General features: G+C 44.0%; 1 pseudogene; it reads left to right on the top strand.

Annotated features, from left to right (window-relative positions):
• Positions 1–10,699: 10,699 nt before the first annotated feature.
• Positions 10,700–12,703, top strand: LOC100352566 (palmitoyltransferase ZDHHC5 pseudogene; annotated as a pseudogene).
• Positions 12,704–12,973: the final 270 nt, after the last annotated feature.

Below are 12,973 nucleotides of genomic sequence, written 5' to 3' on the forward strand. Positions count from 1 at the left end.
GTTGGAAATTTGATGATCTTGAAACAAGAGAATGTCCTCAGAAGAAATCAAAACTTCAGGCAGCATAGTGTGAAACTATGAGAAACTAAATTTCTGTTATTTTATTCATCTAGTGTTTAGTACAATGTTATGGAATTTTCTCACTCAAAATTATAAATCATATACTTCATGTACTTGTCAAGTTTTTGTACATTTGATGTGATCTTTGGATTCCATTTTAGCTTTTTTCTGTATTTTTTAAGATTTATTTATTTCTGTGTCTTGATCCAAAACTTTATTTTTTTAATTTCTTTTTTGTAAAGATTTATTTTACTTATTTGAAAGACAGAGTTACAGAGAGAAGAGAGGCAGAGAGAGAGGTCTTCCATCCAATGGTTCACTCCCCAGATGGCTGCAATGGCCAGAGCTGTACCATTCTGAAGCTGGGAGCCAGGAGCTTCTTCTGGGTATCCCACGTGGCTGCAGGGGCCCAAGGACTTGGGCCATCCTCTACTGCTTTCCCAGGCCATAACGGAGATCTGGATCAGAAGAGGAGAAGTCAGGACTAGAAACTGCACCATATGGGATGCTGGCACTTCAGGCCAAGGCATTAACCTGCTGTGCCACACGCCAGTCCCTTTTCTCTGTATTTGTGTTAAGCACTATTTATTAAAAATTCCAGAGATATAACCCATGGACTTGCAGTGCCATCTATTTATGAGTGCCATCTACTACAGCTAATGGCCTTTTAATGGCTTTCTCAGGTAACCAATGACTCAGTTTCTTCAAGTCTTCCACATTTAAGCTGTGCATCAGCTGTCATTTTGACCTCAGGCTGATAGAATGGTGTCTACTGATGGTCATTGTGGCTGGATGATAAAGAACAGTGATTTTCTGTGATTTTAAGTATAGGAATGGGGGTGTAAGATCCTCTCACAAGAAACAACACTGAAGATGAGTGGTCCCTGGTCATCACATGCTGGAATGTCTCTTCTCCCACAGGTATCTTTTTAAAAAAAATTATTTGATAGAGTTATATACAGTGAGAGGGAGAGTCACAGAGAAAGGTCTTCCTTCTGTTGGTTCACCCCCAAAAATGCTGGCACAGCCGGCACTACGCTGATCTGAAGCCAGGAGCCAGGTGCTTCTTCCTGGTCTCCCATGCAGGTGCAGGCACCCAAGCACTTGCGCCATCCTCCACTGCCTTCCCAGGCCACAGCAGAGAGCTGGACTGGAAGAGGAGCAACCAGGAATAGAAGTTAAGCTATGGCCTGTAGTGCCAGCATCCCATATGGGTACCAGTCTCACTTCTTTGCATCATATTCTTGTTGATTTTTTTTCCAATTTCAACTTCCTGTGCCAGTGTCCACACAGTCTTTCATGTACACATCATGGAATTGAACTCCACTTTCAACCCTCTGCGTAACCAATTAGTACCGAATTGTGTTCACGCTTCCTGTCTTTTTCTTCAGTATTCTGACTACTCTATGTCTAATGGTTGGTCATCATGTCTTCTCCAATTCTTCCTCTCTATTTCTTCATTCTCCTTCCAGATGTTGACTCTTAAATTCAAATCTGGGGGCTGGTGATGTTGCACCAGCATCCAATATGGGTACCCGTTTGTGTCCTGACTGCTCACCTTCTGATCCAGCTCTCTGCTTGTGGCCTGGGAACATAGTGTAAGATGGCCCAAGTGCTTGGGCTCTGGCACCCACGTGGGAGACTTTGAAGGAGCTCCTGGCTCCTGGCTTCTGAGTGACTCAACTCTGGCCATTGAGGCCATTTGGGGAGTGAACCAGCAGATGGAAGAAATATTTTCTATCCCTCCCTCTCTGTGTCTGTAGTTGTACCTCTCAAATAAATCAATAAAATCTTGTCCCTTTTATCTGTTATTTTTAAATATTTATTTTTATTTATTTGAAAGATAGAGTTACAGATAGAGGTAGAGCCAGAGAGAGAGAGGTCTTCCTTCCACTGGTTCACTCCCCAAATGTCTGCAACAGCCAGAGTTGAGCTGAACCAAAGCCAGGAGCCAAGAGTTTCTTTTGGGTCTCACACATGGGTACAGGGGCCCAAGCACTTGTGCCATCTCCCACTGTTTTCCTAGGCCACAGCAGAAGCTGGGTTGGCAGTAGAGCAGCCGGGACTCAAACTGTTGCCTGTATGGGATGCTGGCACTGCAGGCTGGGGCTTTAACCCACTGTACCACAGTGCCAGCTCCAATAAAATCTTTAAAAAAATGCAAATCTTCTAAGATAACTTTCCAAGTTTATGTGCCCTGTTCGAGGACATACACAATATCTTTCATGTAAACAATAGCAATTACATTGATTTTTGGAAGAAATATGAAAAAGCTTATAAGTATACTTTTGTTTATAAATAATTTACAAAAACAGTGATTCATTCAGTTAACACTTCTTTGAACATGTTTACTGTTTTTTTCTCCTCACAGTCCAGGACCACTCACCTAGATATGGTGCATTTGTAGTTCCCATCACTTGGTCTAGTTTTTTCTTTGTCTTTTTGCCAGTGTGTTTTGCAATTTTATATTCATGAGGACACATTGATGAAGAGATATGTCTTTTCTGTGAAGTGTAACCCGATGATCCAAAAAAGTTTTATTTACTACTTATTTATTTATTTGAAAGAGAGTTACAGAGAGAGAGAAAGAGATAGATGTCCCATCTGCTGGTTGTCCCCAAATTGTTACAATGGCTGGGGTTGGGCCAGTACCTGCCCAGAACTTCTTCCAAGTTCCCCAGGTGGATGGCAGAAGTCTAAGTACTTCGGCCATCTTCCACTGGTTTTCCACGTTTATTCACAGGGAGTGGATAAGAAATGGAGTAGGTGTGGCTCATATTGGTGCTCATGTGGGATGCTGTGGGTTCAGATGGTAGCTTAATCTGCTGTGGCACTTATAAGAGGCAAGATAGACATAAATAGAAGAATGAACTCCCTGTCACCCTTCTTTGTGACCCAGAGCTGATACCATCTGGAGAAATGCACTGTTACAAGTGTGGACTGTGGACTTCACCCTGGAGGAGCAGCAGGAGCTGGACACTTTAAAAGGTTTAATATTATCTGTACCGCTTGTGTAGCCCCTGCATTTCCAGGCAAAAGAAGGAAATCATTTTGGTGATGGAGCAACTGTGTTCAGCATTAAGCAGCACAATCCTTTGTCTCTGACCCAGGTGAAAATACAAAATCCCCAGGATATTCAAACATGCCGCCTTCTTACAATTGGTATGTAGTAAACCCTGCAGGGTTTTCACCCTGCCAGCCAACAGACAAGAGCATGTGGGTGGTAAATCTGAACTGGCTCTTCCTGGGCTTGGCTTACATGCACAGCAGGGGTTGTATGACTGTCCCAGAGCCATCAGCAGAGTCCAAAGAGGATCCGTATGTGAGTATGGTGGTTGAGAGCAAGGTTCAGAGATTGTAGGGTCTTGGTGGGGAGGCATCCTTGCCACATGCTAGCATCACGGCACTGCTTCTTTCCTACATGAAGATGGGGAGAATTACCCCTTCCTGTCTCCACCTTCTCCATTTTACTGTTTATTTCTTTTGCTTTCTTGTTTTGCCTTGAGTTTTCTCTGAAAATTTTTTTTAGCTTCAAATGTTAGAATTATAGCTATGCCACAGTGCTGGCCCCTCAAGTTTTATCCTGCTATGGAATGCATGGAACATTTCTCTTTGTATTAATACAAAAAAGTTTTTAAAAAAAGTTTTAATCCTATACAGATTATATTGTTCTTTTTTTTTTTTTTTTTTAGTGTAACCTGATAATATTTGCCTTTATAAATATTCAACTGAAAAATAGTTGTAGATACTTTAGGGTATGATGTGATCATTTGATGAATGTTAATTCTGGGATTTTCAAATGAGAATTATTCACATTCTCTTTTTTTTTTTTTTGACAGGCAGAGTGGACAGTGAGAGAGAGACAGAGAGAAAGGTCTTCTTTTGCCATTGGTTCACCCTCCAATGGTCACCGCAGGCAGTGTGTGGCGGCCAGCACACCACGCTGATCCGAAGGCAGGAGCCAGGTACTTATCCTGGTCTCCCATGGGGTGCAGGGCCCAAGCACCTGGACCATCCTCCACTGCGCTCCCTGGCCACAGCAGAGAGCTGGCCTGGAAGAGGGGCAACCGGGACAGAATCCAGCGCCGCGACTGGGACTAGAACCCAGTGTGCCAGCGCTGCAAGGTGGAGGGTTAGCATATTGAGCCACGACACTGGCCCAGAATTATTCACATTCTTCACCTCATGTATTATGGTGAGAACATTTGAAAACCTCTACAAGAAATTTGAAATATGAAATGCAGCATTATAATTTCATTCACGGTGTCTAGGGGAAACTTTGTGCATATTTACCAATGTGTCCCCTTTATCCTTACTCCACCATTCTTCTCTCTAACATGCATTCTAGATTTTTAGTGAGATAATATTTGTCCTTTTGTGTCCTTCTGGGTTTGTCACTTCACATATAATCTCTATATTCACATAAATTGTCAAAAGTGACAGAATTTCACTATGGAAGGCTCAGTGGAACCCCATTGGGTTTATGTGGCACGTTTCAAGTCTATTCATGTGTAGGCAGATATATCCACTGTTTTTACATCTAACATTCTGAGTAATGTGTAATACACATGAGAATATAGGCAGCTCTTCATTATACGGGTTCTATGTCTTTCATTTATATACCTTAGTAGAGGATTGTTAAAACTAATGGTATTTCTGTTTAAGTTTATGCTATTTGCCAAGCTGTCTGTTTTAATACACAATTGCATATGGTACAATGAGTCTCTTAATGGTGAAACATAATTTAGTAGGCTATTTGTAAGCTGAGGAGGGACTAACAATGGCCTAATTTCATTCAAAATATCACCTCATGTCAGCTTCAGCAATTCACTCCCCAAATGTCTGAAATAGCTGTGTAGGGCCAGGCCAAAGCCAGGAGACTGGGACTCCATCCACGTCTCTACTTGGGTGGCAGAGATCCAAGAACTTGGGCCATCTTCCACTTCTTTTTTAGGAGCCGTAGCAGGGAGTAGCACCAGAAGTGGAGTAGCCAGGACCTTAACCATATGGGATGCTGGGATCACCAAAGCATCACTGCAATTTTACTCTATCTTGCCTCCAGCTGGGGAATGTTTCCCTCACCAAAACCTTGATGGTCAACTGGTCAATGCCTGTATTGAGCTACTATAGACCCACAAGGGGATAATTGAGATGTGACAGAGCTTAGCACAAGACATTGCCTTGCATCACACAAAGAAATAGATGTGGTGTAATAAACAGACTGGGTATAGAAAACTACACATCAGCATGATCCAGGCCATAGCTAGATCACTGCTCACGGTATTCAGTTGTCTCCTCTAATATCAAGGAGATAAGGATCCCTGCCCTCATCATTTCTTTTGCTTGTAGCAGTGGAACTTCAAACTAGAGCTATTAGGCAAGAAAGAGAGCAAACTGATAAAAATAAGAACGTAGTAGAATTAGTTGTCTGTTACATGGCATGTGTATCATTAACAGAGACAGCAGGGGGTTGATGCTTCAAGTCGTCCCTTTCCCTCACATGAGAAACTTAGATTGAACTCTCAGATCCTAGCTTTGACTTAACTCATCCCCAGCTACTGTGATCATTCGGGGCATGAACCAACACGTGGCTGCTCTCTGTCCATCCATCCCTCCCCTCTTTTGGAATTTCAAATGTCAAAAAACCCTAATGAGTCCATTACAAATGTTAGAACTCAGAAAAATTACAGAAGATAAAATCAAACCAATGCACTTGCAATGAAAATTTCAATGTTATTCTTTAGGGATGCTTTTAAGATTTATTTGAAAGCAGAGTCACAGAGAGACAAAAAGGGAGAAGTAGAGTTGTCAACTAGTATTAGGGCACATGTATTTGCCATTTTCAGTAATGGAAAGAAGTTTGCAAAGTAGCTTGCAATATATTGGAAAGGATATAGGAAATATGAACATCATGAAAGAACTTGACAGTATAGTTGGACAAGAGAATACACTTGCTGTTCAAGTGCACATGTAATACTCTGCAGAAGAACTTTTGCTAGGTCACAAAAGAGCCTAAATAAACTGAAAAGATACAAATAAAACAATGAATGTTCTATGACCACAGGGATTTATCTTGAGTGTCAATAACAGAAGGACGTTTGAGAAGTGCACATATATATGGAACATAGCAACATATTCCTAAATAGAGAGCTATAGAAAATAGATAACAAGTGAAAGTAAAAAATGCGAGATGATAGGAAATGAAAATGAAACATAAAAATAGGATGCAGTTAAAACAGGTTGCGAATATGATCCCTCTCAATTTCTATAGCTTTTTAAGTACTAAAATGGAAAATTAGGATCACTTCAACTCTGCTATTCTTCATTGTGTAGGGTGGTCTGTAAGCAGTTTGTCAGTGTCTAACAAAAAAATGTATTAGTTGCATCAGAAGTCCAGCAGAGGGCAGCAAGAAGCCACTGAACAATGAGTTTGATCCTGAACTCACCCAAGAGGCCTCCTATGGTGTGCATTCTTAATCCACCAGGTGGTGTAGGTGCTGTGCCTACAGTAAATACAAGAACATTTTTCCTTCAAGACTGTGCTAAGGAAGCACCACTGCAACTTCTGGAAGACTTGGGGCTGTTTCCACATGGAGGAAATGATCCTGCACATGAGCCTTGTTGCAGTCTAGGATGTTTCTCATTTTTAAAAAATTTTTATTTGAAAGGCAAAGAGAGACAGACACATACACATAAGCAGAGAAAGAGGGAGAGATAGTGATTTTGCATGGGCTGGAACTGGCCAGGCCAAATCAGAAGCTGGTCACTCATCTGATCTCTCATATTGGTGGCAGAGAGACAACTATTGAGCTTGCTGCTTCCGTGGTTGTGCACGTGCAGGGAGCTGGAACAGAATCAGTACTGGGACTTGAGACAGACAGCACAGTATGGAATGTGGGTCTTCAACTACCAGGCCAAGTGCTTATTCCCTGGGAGTTTCTCTTAACTAGCAACAGAGAAGCAATCATTTACTAAGATGTTCCTGGGTGGCTTATTTATTTTTTTCATATAAAGTCAATTATCCATCACTGAGTGTTTTAATCAGATGAAGCTACACTGGGCTATGTTGTTTTTATATGTATCCGAGAGTGTTTGGGAGAAGAAATCCCAACACAGATTCAGAGATTGGCAGATAATGAAAGTGTGATAACAAATTTATCAGGATTTTGCAGTACAGACTTGGGGAGCACTCACTGCTGGTTTAGTCTGAGGCAAGAGGAAAAGATGTGAGCTCCTAAACTAATGCCTTCATTAATTCTCTATCACTGACTTTTTAAATCTGGGGAGGGAGTGTTGAGTAGTGGCCCCCCAAAGCCACACTGTATTTTTTTTCTATTTATTTTATTGGAAATAGATACAGAAAGAGGTAGGGAGAGCGATAGCTAGAAAGATAGCTGTGTCTTTTATGCACTGGCTTACTCACAAAATGACAATTGCCAGAGTTGAGCTAATCCAAAGTCAAGAGTTTGTCCTGGATCTCCTACATCAGTGTGGAGGCACAAGGACTTGGCCATCCCCCGCTACTTTCCAAGGTGCATTGCCAGGGAGCTGGATTGGAAGTGGAGCAGCCAGGCTCCCATATGGGATGCAGATGCTACAGGCTGGTGCACCACAGCACAAGCCCAAATCAGTAATTTGCAGCTTCAAATTATTTCTAAATATTTTCAAAAGCAGAGGTGTGCAATATAATCATGGCTGATGCTGTGGTATAGTGGGTAAGCCACCACCTGGAGCACTGGCATCCCATATAGGAGCTGGTTCCTATCCCAACTGTTCCACTTTCAATTCTGCTCCCTGTTAATGCACCTGGAAAAGCAACAGAAGATGGCCCAACTGCCATCCATGAGAGACACCTAGAATGAGTTCTGAGTTCTTGGCACCTCACTTTGACCTCTAAGCCCCAACTATTGTGGACATTTAGGGACTGAACCAGCAGATGGGTGATCTCTGCTGTGTCCTTCAGTCTATTTGGAATTCAAAGAAAAAATTAGTTTAAAAATGTAAGGGAATGGGATTTGGCATAATGATTGGAGCACTCCTTGAGAAGCGTATCTTTTATGTCAGCATGCCTGGGTTCAAGTCCCATCTCTGCCCTTATTGCAGGACATACCTCCAATCTGGTTGGTGGTGTTGCTGTAGAACCCCTAAAACCTGTATATACTTGCCCAACACACAGTAAGCCAATCACTGGCTTTGGTGTGGTGGAGTAAAGAAGCATTTATTTTAAAGACCAGATCAAGGAACTTAACTCCAGGGCTCCCCAGGAAGTTAGAAGCAAAGATTCTTATAGATTGAAATTAGAGGTGACAGATGCATGTTCAGCTTGTGTCCAGGTTCCTGATTGGTTCGTGATGCTTTTGACCTTCATCTTCCTAGTTGAAGATGCTATATTCTTTAGGGAAGTGTAATGGTGTTCAGGTGCGCGTCAGTGAATCTGGGAGTTTACATACAATTGGTAGTTATTTGCTGCCCCAGACTGGGATGTTTCCTTACCTAGATGTGGAACTCCCCTAAATAAACCCATCCAGACAATATTGGCCAGCAGGCTTCTATCTGTTGCAGAAAAGTGACTTCTTGTGTGCAGGCCAGCTGTATCACTCCCTCAATTCAGTGAATTATTTTTGGTACAATATGGATAAGGACGCCTTGGTCTAAGGGAGACAGAGGAGATGCTTGGTCCTGCTTTTGTTTTATAGGGGTTTCATTTTAGATGTTTTTATTTTTTGTTACTTCTCCATCCTTAGGGAAAAGGGACAGTGATTGGTTAGACTGCTTCATGAAATTTGTGGGGTAATGTGGGGGTATTTTTAGGATGAAAGGAGAGGAGGTTGGAGGCATTTCTTTTACTTACTCATTTGCTTACTTAATAGTTAACACAGAGAGAGAGAGAGATATCTTCCATCTGCTGGTTCACTTCCCCAGGTGGCTGCATCAGCCAGGGCCACAAATAATGAGTCATCTTCCAAGGCCATTAGCAAGGTGTTGGATTGGAAGTGGAGCAGCCAAGACTGAAAGCAGTACTCATATGGGTTGCTGGGGTCATAGTTGGCAATTTTACTTGCTACACCACAACATCAGCCACCATAGGCATTTCTTTAAGAAAAAAACTTGCTAGTTCTGGGTTTTGCTGTAGCAATCTTATATATAAATAGAAGGGTTACACAGCCAGTTTTTGCATAGCTTTACCTTGCAGGTATATAACCATTCTACAGCAGTAATAAAAGCAACATGCTAGTATTTCTGTACCTCAAATGAAACCAGAGAAATTAGTGATTTTTCTGCCAGAAAACTTCCAGTTTAAAACCAGGGATAGTCACTGATTAAGATTTGTGTGCATGTGGCTGGCACTTTGGTGTAGAGGGTAAAGCCACTGCTTGCCTTGCCAGTATCCTATATGGGCATGGGTTTGAGTCCCAGCTGCTCCACTTCTGATCCTTCTTGCTGCTAATGCACCCAGGAAATGAGCAGAGGATGGCCCAAGTACTGGGACTCTGGAACCACTTGGGGGACCTGGAAGAAGCTCCTGGCTTTTGACATTGGATGGGTCCAGCTCTGGCATTGCAGCCATTTGAGGACTGAACCAGCCACTGGAAGATCTCTCTGTCTCTTTCTCTCTTTGTAACTCTGTCTTTCAAATAAATGAATATTTAAAAAACAATAAAAAAGAGACTTAGAGTAAGACCAGACATTGCATTTTAAGACATGTTGAGTTGGAAAGCAGTTCATACAGCAGACTCATGGAATGACAATCATTTTATATAGCATAGTGACCTCAGAATGAGCCCTTAAAGCATTCTTGTATGGTTGAAAAGCCCATGAAAACATTTCAGGCATTGAATTCTAAGACACTGTGGCAAAAATAAAAAAAGTCCTACATGAAGGATTGCCATGAATGATACCCCAGTGGAAAGAAGGAGCCATCCAAGAAGAATGTAGTTTTCTTTGAAGGGAGGACAGAACTTCCATTTTGCCTTTGGCTTTGCCTAAATACTGACAAAGACTGTGGTCTCAAAAGGCTTCCTTAGCCTGGGCAACTCATGGCAAGAGTCTTGGGTGATCACTGACATCATACATAAGAGATTCAATTGTTAAATTACAGCAGGAGTTGTTGTACACTTACTCTGCATGCAAGACCTCGGTCCTAAATGAGTCATTGTATATTTATTTGAAAGTTACACAGAGGAGAGGCAGAGAGAGAGAAGTCTTCCATCTGCTGGTTCAAGGACTTGGGCCATCTTCTACTGATTTCCCAGGCCATAGCAGAGAGCTGGATCAGAAATGGAGCATCCAGGGCTCGAGCTGGTGTCCATATAGGAGGCCGGCACTACAAGCAGCGGCTTTACTTGCTACACCACGGCACCAGCCCCCAAGTTGTGGTTATTTATCACTTGCAATCACCTTTCCCCCTCCCATATGCTTTCCTTCGTTTGAGATATTTTGACCTTCAGTTTTTTTTGTGGATGTGGAAGGATGATAATTCTAAATTTTTGGTTTCCCTGAAATTTTTTCGTTTGTTTGTTTGTTTGTTTGTTTTTCTGTACTCTTCTCTGTTGGTTCCCTTATCCCATTGTCTTATCCATTCTGCCTCTGTGTGGGCCTGGGCTATGCAGTAGGTTAGATGTCTCTTCAGAGCTCCAACATGCCCGCAGAGTCTGGATAGACATTCAGACCCAGAAACACATCCTGACCTCAGCAGCCGCTATCTTCTTAGTGGGAGCTACAGCAAACTCTTCTTTGCTTGTACGTGTCCAGAACTAAGCCTGAATATGTCACCTGCAGTGCCCATCTACAATGCATTTATGTTTCTCTTTGTTCTGGCCAATTTCAGTAGGGCCACCTTCATGGACCCAGGCATTTTCCCTCAAGCTGAGGAAGATGAGGACAAGGAAGATTTTCGAGCTCCCTTGACAAAACAGTGGAGATCAATGGCATCCAGGTGTGCATGAAAGGATGTGCCAGCTGCCGCTGCTACTGTCCTCCTCGGCGTTCCCACACAGTGTCTGTGATAATTGTGTGGAGGAATTTGATCATCCCTGCCCCTGGGTGAACAAATGTATTGGCCGCCAGAATGAGCATTGTTTCTTCCTCTTCCTCCTTTCCCTGACAGCCCACTCTATGGGTCTATTTGGCTTTGGCCTCCTTTATGTCCTCTGCCACATAGAGGAGCTCTCAGGGGTCTGCACACTGTCACAATGGCAGTGAAGTGTGTTGCTGGCTTATTCTTCATCCCTGTAGCTGGCCTCACAGGGTTTCATGTGGTGCTGGTGGCCTGGGGATGCACAGCCAGTGAACAGGTTATGGGTAAATTCCGGGGAGGCATGAGCCCCTTCACCAATGGCTGCTGTAACAATGCACTTTGCAATTCCCCAGCACCCAGATATTTGGGAAGACCAAAGAAAGAGAAGACAATTGTAATCAGACCTCCCTTCCTTCAGCCAGAAGTGTCAGATTACTGTGAAGATCATGGATAATGGCATCCAGGGAGAGCTTAGGGGAACTAAGTCTAAGGGAAGCTTGGAAACAACAGAGAGCCACTCTGCAAATGCCAAACCCCGGCCTCCTCCTATGCCAGACCTGAGCAGCTGCATGGGACTGCGAACACACCTTTGCCTGGCTACTAATGGAGATAGCGGCTTTTGGGGCAAGGACAGCCCCCCACACCAACCATGTACAAGTGTCAGCCGGGTTATAGTAGCAGCAGTACATCAGCTGCCCTGCCTCATTCCTCCAGCACCAAGTTAGTCATGGGGACAGTTTGAGGAAGCCAACCTCAACTGCAGAGAGCAGCTGTCATCCCAGTTACCACTCAGAGCCCAGCTTGGAACCCGAGAGCTTCTGTTCTCCCACCTTTGGCAAAAGCTTTCACTTCGATCCACTTTCCAGTGGCTCTCGTTCCTCCAGCCTCAAGTCAGCCCAGAGAACAGGTTTTGTACTGGACGAGTTGCAGTCCATGCGTTCAGAAGGCACCACTTCCACCTCCTGTAAGAGCCTGGCCAATCAGACATGCAACGGAAGCCTGAGCCAGACCCAGCTTTCAGCTACACCTCTCCCTTCCTGTCAGTATTCCTGGCCCAGCAACAGGAAGCCGAGAGGCATGCACATTTGGTGCCAACACGAGAGCCCTCACCAGTCCGTTATGACAATCTGTGGCCTCCCTCCAGGGATGAGAGAAGCTGCTGCACCAGTCACCCAGCTCCCAGTCCATGAGGAAGAGCCAGGCTTGGGAGACTCAGGCATTCAGTCAACACCTGGCTCAGGCATGCCCTCATAGGGCTTCCTCCTTAGCTGATCCGAAGAGATCACCACTGAGCAAGACTCCACTTGGAAGCCCAGCTGTCCCCCATTTGGGGAAGGCAGAAAGCCTAAGGGGCCAGGGACTAGGGTCCCCTGAACCAGGTCCAACCACCCCATATCTGGGCTGTTAAACATCTTACAGCAGCCAAGAATCCCCACCTGGTGTCTCTGAGATAGAGGAAGTGGCCTTGCAGCCACTGCTGATGCCTGAAGATGAAGTACAGCTCAATACTGCTCACAGCAAATCCAACAGCAACCCAAGAGCATCAGCTCAGCCTCCCCTGGTCCCACAAGGGGAGGAGTCAAGAAACTGTCCTGAGTGGGTGGTACCACCTGAGATATGGTGTGAGCCATCAGCACCTCCCCTTCCCCACACCACTGTGTCTAGACCAAAGGGCCTCTGGTGACCACCTTCCTTCCCTCAAGGGGCTCCCTTCCCCTGCATGGATATGTTTTAAAACCCCAATTCCCAGAGGATGAGTGTTTTATAAAATGCAACCGAGTTGGGGAGTTGGAGAGTTGGGGCCCTGAGGCTGGGGTAGTAGCTCCCCCCTTTTACCTTTTAAGACCTTCCTTCCCTAATCCCTGGACCAGACTCAGTGGACATTTGTGCAATTGC

The sequence above is a fragment of the Oryctolagus cuniculus genome, unplaced genomic scaffold, assembly GCF_964237555.1.
Source record: "Oryctolagus cuniculus unplaced genomic scaffold, mOryCun1.1 SCAFFOLD_76, whole genome shotgun sequence".
NCBI classification, from domain to species: Eukaryota; Metazoa; Chordata; class Mammalia; order Lagomorpha; family Leporidae; genus Oryctolagus; species Oryctolagus cuniculus.